The 13,438-nt window shown below is 36.2% G+C and overlaps 1 protein-coding gene across 2 annotated transcripts in view; it reads right to left on the bottom strand.

Annotated features, from left to right (window-relative positions):
• The window catches only part of IRAG1 (inositol 1,4,5-triphosphate receptor associated 1), a 92,089-nt gene extending 81,013 nt beyond the window's left edge, over window positions 1-11,076 (bottom strand). Inside the window, exons 1-3 of one of the 2 annotated variants that reach the window (XM_054067633.1) lie at window positions 10,918-11,076; window positions 822-898; window positions 585-636 (exon numbers count right to left, since the gene is read on the bottom strand). The gene's annotated coding sequence lies outside the window, so the exon portion shown is untranslated. The remainder of the gene's footprint in view (window positions 1-584; window positions 637-821; window positions 899-10,917) is intronic. The other variant, XM_054067634.1, reaches the window with a different exon arrangement.
• Between the last annotated feature and the right edge of the window lie 2,362 nt (window positions 11,077-13,438).

Here is a 13,438-nt window from a genome sequence, read left to right as displayed (position 1 = left end):
GAAAAGGGATCTACAATATCAGGAATCCATCAAAAGAGGAAGAACAAAATTTTACAATGATTTTTGGGGGGATATTTTTAGAAACATGAAGAGGTTAATACTATAGCTAGGCCCTATATTACCTTGTCTGTGAGAAGTAAGGCAGAAATTAAGAATTAGGAGAAAAAAAATCCAGAGAATGACAGGCTCCTCCTTCCACATGGAGGTACATACATACAATAACATACTAGTGTAATGTAAAGTACGAGTGAAGTAGACTAGTACTCCTCACTGATCAGGCCAAAATGGTAGAAAAGGGAAATTAAAATATTGCAAGAAGATACTTTAATCCATAGAAAGAAAAACACAACTTTGCTTTTTCTTAGGAAAAGGATGCAAGACAGACATTTTTGAGGTTTTATGCTTACATTTCCTTGCTGAATTAATCCTAAATAGTAGTCCTTAAACACACATGAAACTTGGTATCAGCATATATCGTACTCATATTGATTGAGAGTGCTTCCAGACTCAATTAACAGCCTTCAGTTTCAAGAATTAATCTCAGGGTGAATAGTACATTTACCACATGGTAAAAATAAACTTACCAGGAATTAACGTGGGAAGTTTTATCAGGGACACAGTAACTGATCTCCATTCCTACAGCAGAAAGCAAAAATAGGTACAAACCCTAATCAGAGACTAAGTTTGGTCAATACTTGTTTTCAATGCTTTTACTCATCATTTATTCTAAAATTTTCAAGCAGCTTGTGGAAAAAAATAAGGACAGAAAACATATTCCACCTCTATCAGTACAATTCCACAAAAAAGCTTTGTTAACTTACATTTTTGTTGATTCATTTACTGCTGTTGCCAGGCTGTTGCAGGGTCCATTGGATGGTTTTTGTCTTTGTACTTTTCTCTAGAGAAGTTTAATGTAGTGCACTTAATAATAATAATAATAGCGGTAGTAATAATAACAATAATAATATCATCTCCACCCCCTCAAAAAAAAAAAAAAACCACAAACAACCAAACCAAAATGGAAAGTATCAATAGAATGTCTATGGATAAAATTGTCCATCACTTTCCAATGTAGCACTGAAGTTTTGCTGTCTCAGTTATTTGAGACATGACAAAATTGTGAAATTGTGAGAGTCTGTGTTAAAGTGATTGGCTTCAAAACACTGATTTTCAGCCCTCATGGTTCAACTGTTTCCCAAAATCAAGGCAAAATTTACTAAATATGCTGAAAATATGTAAGGACATTTATAAAAAAAAATTTAAAAATTTACTTGATGTTTTGGAGAAAGGGGATTGAACCTGTGGATGCAACCATGACTTTTGCTTGCCCCTTTAGAGTGTTTTTTTTTTTCTTTGAGTCTCATATAAGACATTTTTACTAAGCACATGCTAAGAGTCTGGTAGTTTCAGAATACAGCATTTGATTGTGCACTTTCATCATGTGTATATGTGCACAGCTAAACATTTGTCTGTCTCAAAGAAGCATTGAAAGGAGAAAGCTGGGATTAATTAAATAATTTATCCTTCTTTTTCTTAGCTTCACATAGAAGTAGCTGTTGGGCATAGCACTAGTGTCTCATTCTTTCCAATATTTGAAAGGATGTATTTCCTGTGAGAATTTTTGCCAAATCACCCTTAAAGCACACTGCATTTCTGTCATGCCTCCAAAACTGCTTAAATCACAGTTTCTATGACTTCTTGCAAAGTTACATCAATATTAACATGAGACTCTAAAATATCTTTTCTCTTCCTGGTCCTTTTCTCACCCCTCTTCTCATCCTTCCCTCTTGTCTAGATTGTATCTTTTTCACCTCAAATCTAAAACCTAATATACCTCCTCTCTGTATTTTCTTTCCACACATCATAATTTCCTGATGGGTGCTTCTTAATGGGCAACGAGGTAATCTGTTTTGCTCCACATGCTCTTCCTAAGATTCTCTTCAAGGTGAATATCTTAGTTTCAAAAGATGCAAGAGGTTTTGCTCAGAAACAACAGCAAAATCGGGGGGGTTATTTTTATTAAAGAAATAAATGTTTACTTACACTTTTAAGAGAAACATTAAGCCCCTAACAGCAGCCTTGATAAAGAAAATTAACAGTATAAAATCTGATAAGCAGATACACTAGCCTATATTTAAAAAAATAAATACATCTGTAAGTTAATGCCACCTTGTAATACACTGAACTTTCACAAAACAAGAGACTTGACATGCTTTTACTACAAAATACATATTCAGAGTTGGATCTTCTTATATTGCAATAACACAATGAAACACTCATCAGTGCTGTGTTTTAATCTCCAGAGCAAGTGATTTTGCTTTTTGACATAGTGGGTTGGGTTTTTTTAAACATATAGGGGACATGCAAATAATAGGGGATATGTGAGAATCCAGTAACTTTGATGAGATATGATGGTCCTGGAACTGAGAGACTTTAACTAACTATTAAGCATATTGATTAGCCTTAACTCCAGCCATTTTATATTCTGATGATGCCATTGTCGTAAAGTGTAGTAAGAGAAAAAATTTACCACTGTGATATATAACTGCGCCAACAAGTGTACCCACGTATACAAATTAAAGATAGTGGTTTTGTCTGGGATTGCATTAGTACCATGATTCAAAGTGAATGCTGTAGCCTGAGGTACCAATATTAATAGGTGCACAGTACTTCTGCAAGTCCCAGGCTGGCAGCAGGCTCACATAACATCCTTCTCCCTCCAACTAGGTTGAAACAAAGTAGAAAAATCTTTTCTATTATTATAATAAAGATGAAACAGGGCAGGTTGAAAGCCATGCCGCTTTTTACTTCCTAGCCCACAGATGTTTATCAGAACATCTGAGCTTCTACCAGAACATTAAGAACCACCGGCAGCAGCTTGGCATCTGAAGCCTCCCTCTTAAAACCTGAATGGGATTCAAACACAAGCGTGTGCTCCAATCCCCCAAACAGTGCACTAGAAGGAATGTAAACACAGCATGGACACAAATGCACTCCAATCCTCCACAAAGTGATGGAGACGTTGGCGGCATAGGCCTTGACAGTTTGATGTTTTCCCTAGAACGAGCTGCATAACTTTTATCAGGAGAAAGAAGAAAACTATTCCGTATGGCTTCATCATTCTCTCTTGTCTGACAGCATTAGTTATATTTGTGGAGGATTGCTTCACTTAGGAAATCTACTATCAGCACTCCTTTATCCTTGGAAAAGCTCCTACTGTTTCTTGAATTAATCACATGGCATTTTAGAGGTACCCTCTATTTTCTAGAAAAGCCGTGTACCTGTCATAGGTGCCTGCATCATTCTCAAACCCAGCTTGTCAGTAGAAGCTTATGACTCCCCTTCCTCCCCACATGTGAGCTGCAAAGCGTTTCTGCTTTCCCATCCCTCTGAAGTCTGGCTACTCTGCAATACAATTCAATTAACATCTTCTTTGTGGGAATAAAAGGCAGCTGCAGGCAGAGAAATAAACCAAAGAGTGGTATCAGTTGTAAAGTAGCCAATTCCACAGCAAAAGTGCCGAGTTGTATGACATTAGAAGAGAGTTATATTATTATAGAATTACAGCATTCCAGGAAGCCTGAGATTTAAATACAATACACTCTTCTCTGAGCTGTTGCTCCAGGCTGTGCAAATGTACTTATAACTTCACTTATTTGACATATATATTTCCCCTCAATTGCAACTTAAGATCACATTTGTCTTTTGACATAATACGGAGTTTGAAAGAGTTACCGCCTCAAGAATACTCTACTTGACAATTTTCATCCCTCTGCGTGCACTGAAAACTTTCTATTGAAGAGCTTTATTAATACTGAAAGGTATTTAACTGCATGGGATAAAGGAACTTGCTCAAGACACCAAGAAAACCATTAATTCTTGGTTGATTCCTCAATATAAATACAATAAAGTAACCCTCATTCTCGTTCTTATCCTCAGAACCCAAATGGTGGTCTGTCATACCGGAATCAGTTGTGCCACATGCTAGTAATGCCACAAACTGAAAGTTTCTGCACTGCAGGTATTTTTAAGATTGCTATAACAGTATGATGACACTTTCTTGGCATCACAATACTTTTTTCTTTTTTTCAATTAATGTCATTGGAATATTCAAGCAATACAACCTTTAATTATGCAGATATAGACTGCAATTTGCATATAATTTCTTATATAGACAACTATGTCTTAAAAGGTGTATATAAAATGTTTTTTTCACTCAATTACCAGAGATCCAAAGCATTTACCTAAATATACTCTCCTTTATAAAAAATCTCTTTAAATAATAAAGTGCGGTAGCCCATAAAGGAAGTGTAGTATATATTTTCATATGGGTTGTTGAGGAGAGGTAAAAATTGAGAGAAAAGCTAGTAAATAATAAAAGTAGAAAAAGGAAAACAAAGCAAGCCCCCAAACCCTTTTATGTCACTCACAATTATGAATCCTAATTTCTTACTGAAAAAAGCCAAGGAAGATAACTAATGCACAGTGGTAAGTAGAATGTGTTGGCTTTTTGTTAAAAATGGTCACTAAATGTTAAAAAATAGTCACTAAAAGTTAACAATCTCTTCTTTTGAAACATTGGTCATTTTGGAAAGCCATGCAGTTGCAGTTTTGACAGGAAACAATTATTTTAGAAGAATAAGAGAAAATTAAATCAAGGGTATTATTAGACACAAAAGTTGTCTATTGCCCCACTCCCCTACACAAAAAAAAAAAAACCCCAAAACAGGGTATGTGTAAAGAAAAGCATGCTAATATCATGTTTTATGTATCTACCTATTTGACTACAGGGACAGCTGCTTTTTATAGACCTGAACCACAGATTTCTCCAAGGCAAAGTTTTGTCCTCATGACAAGAAGAAACACGCTGAATAAGCACATTAAGGTGCTGGGCTTTAAAGTGCTATTCGTTCACTCTTGTATTTGATTTCTCTTTGGAGAAATGCACAGCTGGCTAATACTTTCCAATAGTTTTTAAAACTTGCTTTCTATCCTGCTTTGATGCCTCTTCAAAAAAACTTGTAAGATCATTCTGTTTTAGTCTAAGATCTGTATGTTCTTTACATTTACTTTTTCTGGACTTATTTGTTTCTTTTCAGGGTTTAGTCTCAAATGGCTGCTAGTCCTTGTATTCTGGACTTGATGGTAGATTCTCATATTTTCTTAACTCCTCAAAGTCTGATCACATTAAAATGTGTATTGGTGTTTGCTTACACAGCCAATGGCATTCTACTTTGGAGAAGAGAAATGGAATGTTTTATCTGGAAATTATGTTTTTCCCCAGTTGATTCAAATATGTTTCTATCTTGACAAATTTTTATAGCCCAAAATATGTATATTACAAATCTTTTAACTCAGAATTCTCTTTCACTTGCGGTTTCTTATAGTGACTGAATTTACACTCAACTGAAATAAAGCTCTGAAACCTTCAGTAAAAAGCAAACAATTGAGAAAGAACAGTATGAATTGGGAGTGACTCAGTCAATAGGACAGTGGCATGCAAACAAGCTATTTCAGCTCTTTCAGCTACAGGAGAGAAAATGCACAATTACTTGAAATGAGGCAATTATACGTATAAAAAAGTAAAGATGTAAAATCTCATAGAATCAGCTTGCCATCTTAAAAAAAATACAAAAAGAAATCTTATATGAGCATGTACAAATATTATGCAATTTTAAAAGCTACAGAAATCAGAAAACATACATAGCTAAGTCAATGTTCTGCCTATCTCCCTTTTTTTCCTTTGCTAAGGATACATCAGAGCGAGGCACAGCTAAATAAATACAGTCTAAAACTACACTGGACTTCTGTAGAAGCTTCAGTAAAATTTCATCAGCTTGAATCTCACAGGGCTTCATTTAAATCTGGAACAACAACAAAAATGTCTTTTGCATTCTGAAGTGAAAACCAAAATACTCATTTACAACTCTATTACATAGTTAAGAGAAAGAAATATGAGGGGCTAGCATTCAGCCCCTACTTGGGCTCTGCATTTCTGCAGTTACACATTGTCATCCTAGATTTAGAAGGGAAGGGAAAAGCAACCACAACCACCAACAACCACCAGAATAAACAAGAAACCCTAAACACACCTAGCACCTTTTCCTCCTGTGAAAACAACAAAAAGTACAACTGAACAACGGGTTCTTATCTGTACACTCTGGGGAAAATTTCTCTCAAATCCAAATTTGCCAGTCAGTTTAAACTGAGTACAGTGATCAATAACTAATAATCTATACCAATCATCATTCATTCTGTCACTAGATGATGAAACTATCCCTCCCATCCTTTTTATTTTAAACTATAAATACAAACCCTGCTGGTACTTTTGGGGAGAAAGAAGCTCAGCATCAAATAAAAGAAGCAGCAAATGGAAGATGTTTACACGAGTGGTTTGGTGATTAATCGTTAAACTACCTGACATCAGGAGGGAGAAAAAAAAATGTGCAAAAGTCACACATGCATACCTTTAATGAATTTTATTTTACATGTAATTATCTATTAAGTTTCCCTTAATTTGTAGCAATAAGCCTTCTTATCAACTGGAACCAGCTGAAGTAATATGTAATTGCTCTGGGGTCATAGACTGGAAAATATGTAATTAATGGCAAGAAAAAAGGCTGTTCAGAAAGTCTTTTTAAGCTTTTCTGCTACATTTTCTACCACAGACCGCATGTACACATACAAATAAGTGGAAGTCACTGGAACATCTGATATATATAATATTTCCCCAAATCATTGCAATGAGGAATAACAAATCATACAATATTCTTGCTATGAAAATGAACGTATCCAGAGAACAGGTTTATTTCTGCTATTAGAGTGTATGTTCACCAAGCTAGGAACAATGGAAAAGGCTGAAATTTCTCTACTGCTCTGACTGAAAAAGTAGAATGTTAAGGATATTGGCTAGAGTTAGAAAGAACTACTACTTTTATCCTACTCAGGAATGGGGTTTGGGACTCACCTTTCCTTAAGCAGGAGGAAAGAAAAAAAAGGAGATGTCTCTTCGGAAAAGTAATGCACTAAGTCCAGAGAAAGAAAAAAAGAGACTAGCATAATCTTCACAAAGATGGGAAAGGACAAGACAATAAGAAACAGGCAAGGTATGTCACAAGAAGCTAACCAGGATAAAATGTACTAAACTGGATTAACATCATAGTTTAAAAGACAAATATGATGACAGAAATCCTGGACGTCTTGTATCCCCTAATCTGTTTCAGGCAGATGAGAGAAGACAAAGGCAAAAGATTTATTTCTTTTTGTTGAAATTGGGTATTTTTCATGCCATTAAATAAAACATCATGTTGTTTTAGGACTCCCTCAAAACTATTGTTTCTTGTATTGCTTCTGTCATTTTTTGGAAGAGTTGAACTATAGCCCTTAGAGAACATATCTGTGGAGTAATGCGAGGAATCTGTTAGTCACTTACTTGCCCTCAGAGACAAACAAGGCATAAAACAAAACATTCAGAATGTTTTCAAAACATCTGGGATTTAGACTCCCACTACTGTGAAGCAGCAGCAGAGTTAAAGATGCCAGAGCCAAGGGAGGAAAGCATGTCAGCACGTACTGAGATCCTGGGAAGCTCAGGGTCACTACAGCAGTCTAACGAAAGCCTGAACAAGAAGAGTATGAACATATTGGTGGCACAATTTGAGAGCTGATCGTATGTTTAAAGCCTTATAACCAATGTCATGAGGTACCTCATCCAAGTATCTACTGTTCACTAAAACATGCGGTGAAATCCAGTTTATTTCACAGGTTTTCCCAGAATGAAAAAGCCATATGCGTCAGCACAATTAAAGCCAAACTACGCTTGCAGTATAGAAAACCAAAGTGATCCACTTATCAGAACAGTGCCACTTAAACAGAAGAAAATTTGATAAAACAGAAGTGCTATTTGAAAAGTCCTGGGATTTCTTCAAGGAAAGCTTAGGGTTATTCCCCTTCTAAGAGTTACTTAACAGTTACTTGTCATTTTACCATCCACTTTTTAAACTCTTAGGTCAGAAGTCTAAAGATGCCTTTCAACAAAATATTATTCTTCTATATCAGGTCTGGCTGCCAGAGACCACCTCATGTCCCTTTTTATTATGGTAATATATAAGAATTTACATATAGTTTTAAAGTTCTGTCCCTCTGCTTGGATAGATCAACCTATAATCCACTGGATTTCATATGCCGTGTTCTTAAGAGGAAGTACTCTAACGTTTTGTCATCATCACTGTTCTTATAAATCAAGAAAGATGTGGTACAACAGATAATTTTTTAAAATATATTTTTGCTAAACAGCTTGTTTTGTACAATCATAAAATCTTCAGCAAAACTTAATCAGAACCACTCAGGGAACTGGTAGCTGTTACCCATGCTGTCTTGAGGACAGAAGGTGGCTCGAAGGACAGTGACCTGTTCTCCACCACCCATACAGCAAAGTGATTTTATGAAAAGCCTCATCCCAGCTTGCTGCTACTGGGAATGGCAGAACATATCCTTTGGCACATGAATCTCCCAGTGTTGTTGGAGAGAGGCCAACACGAGACAGGAAAAAATTATCCATTTATAAAATTGCAGCAGAGACAGAAATGTGAAGTATTGATATACATGTGTAAACAAATACACAGGAAAAATAAATCTGGACATTGAGTACTGTAGATGCAGGAAAACAAAGAAAGATAAGAAAGCAGAACATTGGAAAGACTGAGATATGTAAAGGATGAGGGCTGTCAAGCAATAATTTCAAGGAATGCAGAGCTTGTGTGTGCTCACAGCAAGAGAATGGCAATCCCCCCATACAGCCAACAGTAAAGACTGCATCTATTATTGCATTTACATTTGATTTTTCAGCTTGAGATTATTTTAAATAAGGTGGGATAATTTCTCCTTGAAGTCCAAAAGTAATATTTTTTTTCTGGTTGGTGGGTTTGGTTTTGGGGTGGGGTTTTGTGGGATTTTTGAAGTTTCATGGTTTTGAAGCTAATTCCCCCCCTCTTCCCTTAACTGCTTTTTAAAACAATATATTTATTTTTCTATGCTACATTTAGTACCTTTCTTATTTGCCTAGTGAAACTTTCGCCTGTGTCTTCTTCCCCAAGCCTCAATTTCCACAGCACTCTTCACAAAAGAGTTTCTGCCAGCAGAGTTGTGAGTCTTTGTACTGACCCATACACTGGATGGGACAGGAGTCTCTTAGATCACAAGGTGAATCCTTTTGACTGCTGTAAAACTGAGGATAAATTGTGGATGCCTATTATAAATGACTTTTTCCTTATGCTTTACAATAATCAATCAGATTTTCTGATCACTGGCATTAACTTAGAAGGCTTCATTTTGCTATTGTTTGCCATCCTGTTCTCTTTCAAAGATGGATTAACAGAGTTCAACACAGTAGTTGGAAGCCTGAGTGAAAAAATTAATTTGTCTTAATGCTTCTGAAAACCTACCAATTTGCTTCGTAACACTATCTCTAGTCCAGATTACAAGATTCCTCTTTGTTCTTCATGCAACTTCAGACTTGGACCAGTACGTTTTGGTGTGCTAAAGATACAGCAAACTGTACAACTCCTTAACATCACTTTGAAATCCCAGGCTTTCAATAGGAAGCTGCAAATCCCTCACCAATACAGAGAAACATCCACAGAGAGCCTCCAAAAGAAACACCGTCTTTTTCCTAGATTCTGCATGAAAGGATTTTTGGTGCTGTTGAAATACATAGACATACATACAAGCATATGTCAAGCACAATGATAAAATGAACTCTTTAATAATTTTGTTAAAAAGAATATTTAAAAAACTAACTTCTTTTAATGTATTATGAGAAAAGTCTTATGCTAATAAGATGTTACTTCTTAGTCAAAACCCAGAAACTTTCAGATCATTCTCATAACAGACCACTGTTAGAGGAATTTAACTCTTGCAAGGAACAGGAATAAGGAATGGGGAAATAAGGGTTGTTTATGTATGCATGGGAGAATGAAGAAGGAGAACTAAGCAGGCATCGCTCCCAGGATATAACCTCCAGTTATTAAAAACTCTGACCACAACTTAACATATTTAAAAAAACAAGGTTATGGAATGTTCTACTGATGAAACTTTTGGAGAAAGAAAGACACCCTTCAGCGACAGAAGAATTAATTATTAACCAGAAGAGGAAAAAACCAAAAAATCAGTGAAGTCGGATACAAATATATCTGACTAAATAGCCCCTAAACCAAACTGCTGAAAGACAGTTCAACATTTTCTGTCCTGAAGATGCATTTTATGCTTTCTTTTTTAAATCATTCAGAGAAGATTAAAGAAAACTACACGTTTTACATTCAAACAATCTATATATTGCATGTATGCAAATTTAAGAAAGGGATGGAAGAAATAAACTAAAGATGTTCTTTTTTAATGCCTATTAAAACACATGTGCTGTCTTACCTACAATGGGACAACTGCATGTTTGTCCTGCAGGAATAAGTGTATTCTTTTCTGCAGGAACTCAGTGTTATTGAGTTCTAAGAAATCCTCTTCACAATCAGTACAATACTAACAGTCTAGGTCAAATATGGCAAAGCCAGCTTTAAGGGAGATGTTGAAGACTGTTTGGGCATTGAGATAACTTAATTATCTTTGTGCTGCCATTGTTGGGCAAGTACTTAAGTGAGCTTATTTGTGCTGCCTTAGTACTGTTATGTCACACTGCAGCCTGCAGTGCACAGGGGCCACACTTAAAATTATTGCAAGGCGAGTCACCTGAAGAAGCAGCCTGAATTATCCTCCTTCAATTTAGCCCTTGTATAATCCTGTATTAGTCTATAAAACTCTAAGATTTGGCAGAGCAGTATGCTTAGTTAATGATCTAAATATGTTGATTTATGCCAGTATAAAATCAGAAATGAAATGAAAATATTGGCCTCAAATTTAATTGCTTACCTTACTGAGGTCTCTCTTGTTTCTTCTTTCTAAGATGGATTCTTCATGTACTGAATAACTTATCCGTTCAAGTTAAGAAGCAGAGATAACGCAATAGGCAGATATGACTATTAGTAAACAGTATTTTTGAAATGCATTAGAAATGCTCAGATGGGAAAACTTCGCGAAAATGTTGTCATCCTTATACTGTGCAAGCAAGAATACAGCATCTGCATTTATCTTCTATATAACTCAGGCAACAATATCCTGGCAACCACATTCCAATGGAACAAATCCAGGTAATTAGAATGACTACATCTAGCATCCATCTCCTTTTATCATCCCACTTGATAGGCCAGATTTACTTATTTTGGAGGTGATGGTCAAAAATACGCTACGTACAGTTAAGTAAGACATTACCTGTCTCTGAGCTAATACGTCCTTTAGTTTTGTTATTATTGCCCATTTAACTGTCTCTTTCACAGCACTATCTTTTTGAGAACTTTACTGTTTGGTATGTGTCATACTTTTTAGACATGTGCATAGTTTGGTGAATTTCATTAATACCTTCCAAATAATTCTGTGAAGATTTGTATTTTCTGTATAAAAGCTAAAAGGATTAAATTCACTGCACTGATAAACCACTTGATGCAGGGTGTTAATGCATCATGCTCACTCAAACATTTTTCTAGATTCCCAATATCATTACTCAAAACCTTGGCTTCTGCACCTCTGCAACTGCACAGCTTTATCCCACTTTGGAAGTCAAACCTCTACTAAATCAAACTATGGAACATGAGTTCAGTAATAAAGAGCTTTTGGATTCACTTTTTTGGTGGTCCTGTGAGTAACTACTATGTCCTCTGTGTTGATGTCTGGAGACTTCAGCAGTCACACTGTTTCTCTGAAAAGCAAAGTAAGATAAGAAGTAGCTCTGCAGCAAAATACAAATGAATGTCTGTTCATCTAGTTCACATCACTGATCAAAATAGACCTCAAACTGCCATTGTCATACAAGGTGAAAAAGTGAACTTGCCTTTGGGTTTTTGGATGCATAAATTATCCTATAGGGATGTATTTTATCTAGCTATCTATGCTCAAACTCATCATCTATAAGGTTCAATTATCAACATCAGATACCACGCTATGACCTCACTGTCCTGAAGGAAAGACTAGAACAGATGTTAAGAGACAGGCATCATGGTGATGGCACCCTCATGAGCAGGGAGGTACAAGAGAGCTGGTAAAGCATTAATGTAGGTTGTTTGCTTGCACCGTATCACCACACACTCACCCCCTAGCCCCCGAAATCTAACCTGTACAACTACTTCGCTCTTCCTAAAAAGCAGGCTCTTCATTAATGGAGAGGAAATTTCTCTTCTAACCTTACTTTTTATATCTAAAGTTGCTTATACTTTCACAATGACCTATTTTAGCAAAGTCAAACACCCTGAGGAATCTCATGGGGAAGCAAGAGGGGGAAGAAAGAAACCAACTCCCTTTTTCAAGAAGGCTGTCTCATTCTCTTTTTCAAGCTTACCTTCACAGCACGAACTATCACATTAAAATAGGTTTAAATGCCCAATGTGAAGTAGACTGATTCCCTTATCTATATTTTGTCTGCTTAAGAGACTAGCCTAATGCAACAGGGCTTAAGTATGAATAAATTGGGAGGTTTGAACTATGCACAAACCATAGCCCTCCAAATAGATGCATATGCACAGTGCCAGTTTTTCTTATGGATTCACAGACAAAGCACAGCTTTGGAATAGTCTGCCCAGATCTGTCCACACAGATATCTTTTTTCCCCAAAATTTACGTTGCCAATAAAGCAAAAATATTTTTCCCCATTTGATTACACACTCAGTCACTACCAGCTCACATTCTACTGCCCAGTTACCGTGATGAAACTTAAGATACGAGATCAGGAAAATCTGATAGTATTTTTCAAACTTCTAACAAAAGAGGAAAACACACACACACACCACCCCCTGCCACCCAAGTGGACAAAGCACAACATGCCAACTGGAACAAAATACATTGCTATTAGCTTCTCCACAGAGAATGCCCTTATAATGGTTGATAAGGAAAAGACTATTTTCACTAGAAATCATGAAACAGAGCACTCCTATAGATTCAGAACAAATATCTCACACTTCCCCCATTTCATCTCTGCAATTACAAAGATTCATTAAAATGGCTGGGGATATCTCACCTGAGGAAACCACAATGGCCTAGCAAGAAGGAACAGACGGAAGCTGAAGGATTCATTTTATACTTTCACAAGGCTACCTTTTTTTTAGCTGTTTAAATACCTTAAGATTTTATCCTTTTCAATAGACTCTTTTTAATTTGATCTATTTGCCTAATTTCTTTACAGAAACTGGTGTTTTGAAAGTTACTGTCAGTAGTTCTGCAGTGTTCAAACAATTCTTGACATGGAAAACGAACTGCACTGATGTGCAACAAATGGGCTGCAGCCACCCATCCCACACAAAGGTCAGTGAAATAAAAGGGGAAAAAAGAGTGGCAGCACATTTGC

This window comes from Cuculus canorus, chromosome 5 (genome assembly GCF_017976375.1).
Source record: "Cuculus canorus isolate bCucCan1 chromosome 5, bCucCan1.pri, whole genome shotgun sequence".
Classification (NCBI taxonomy): domain Eukaryota; kingdom Metazoa; phylum Chordata; class Aves; order Cuculiformes; family Cuculidae; genus Cuculus; species Cuculus canorus.
Note: the sequence above shows the minus strand (reverse complement) of the source record. Positions and strands in the feature narration are given on the sequence as shown.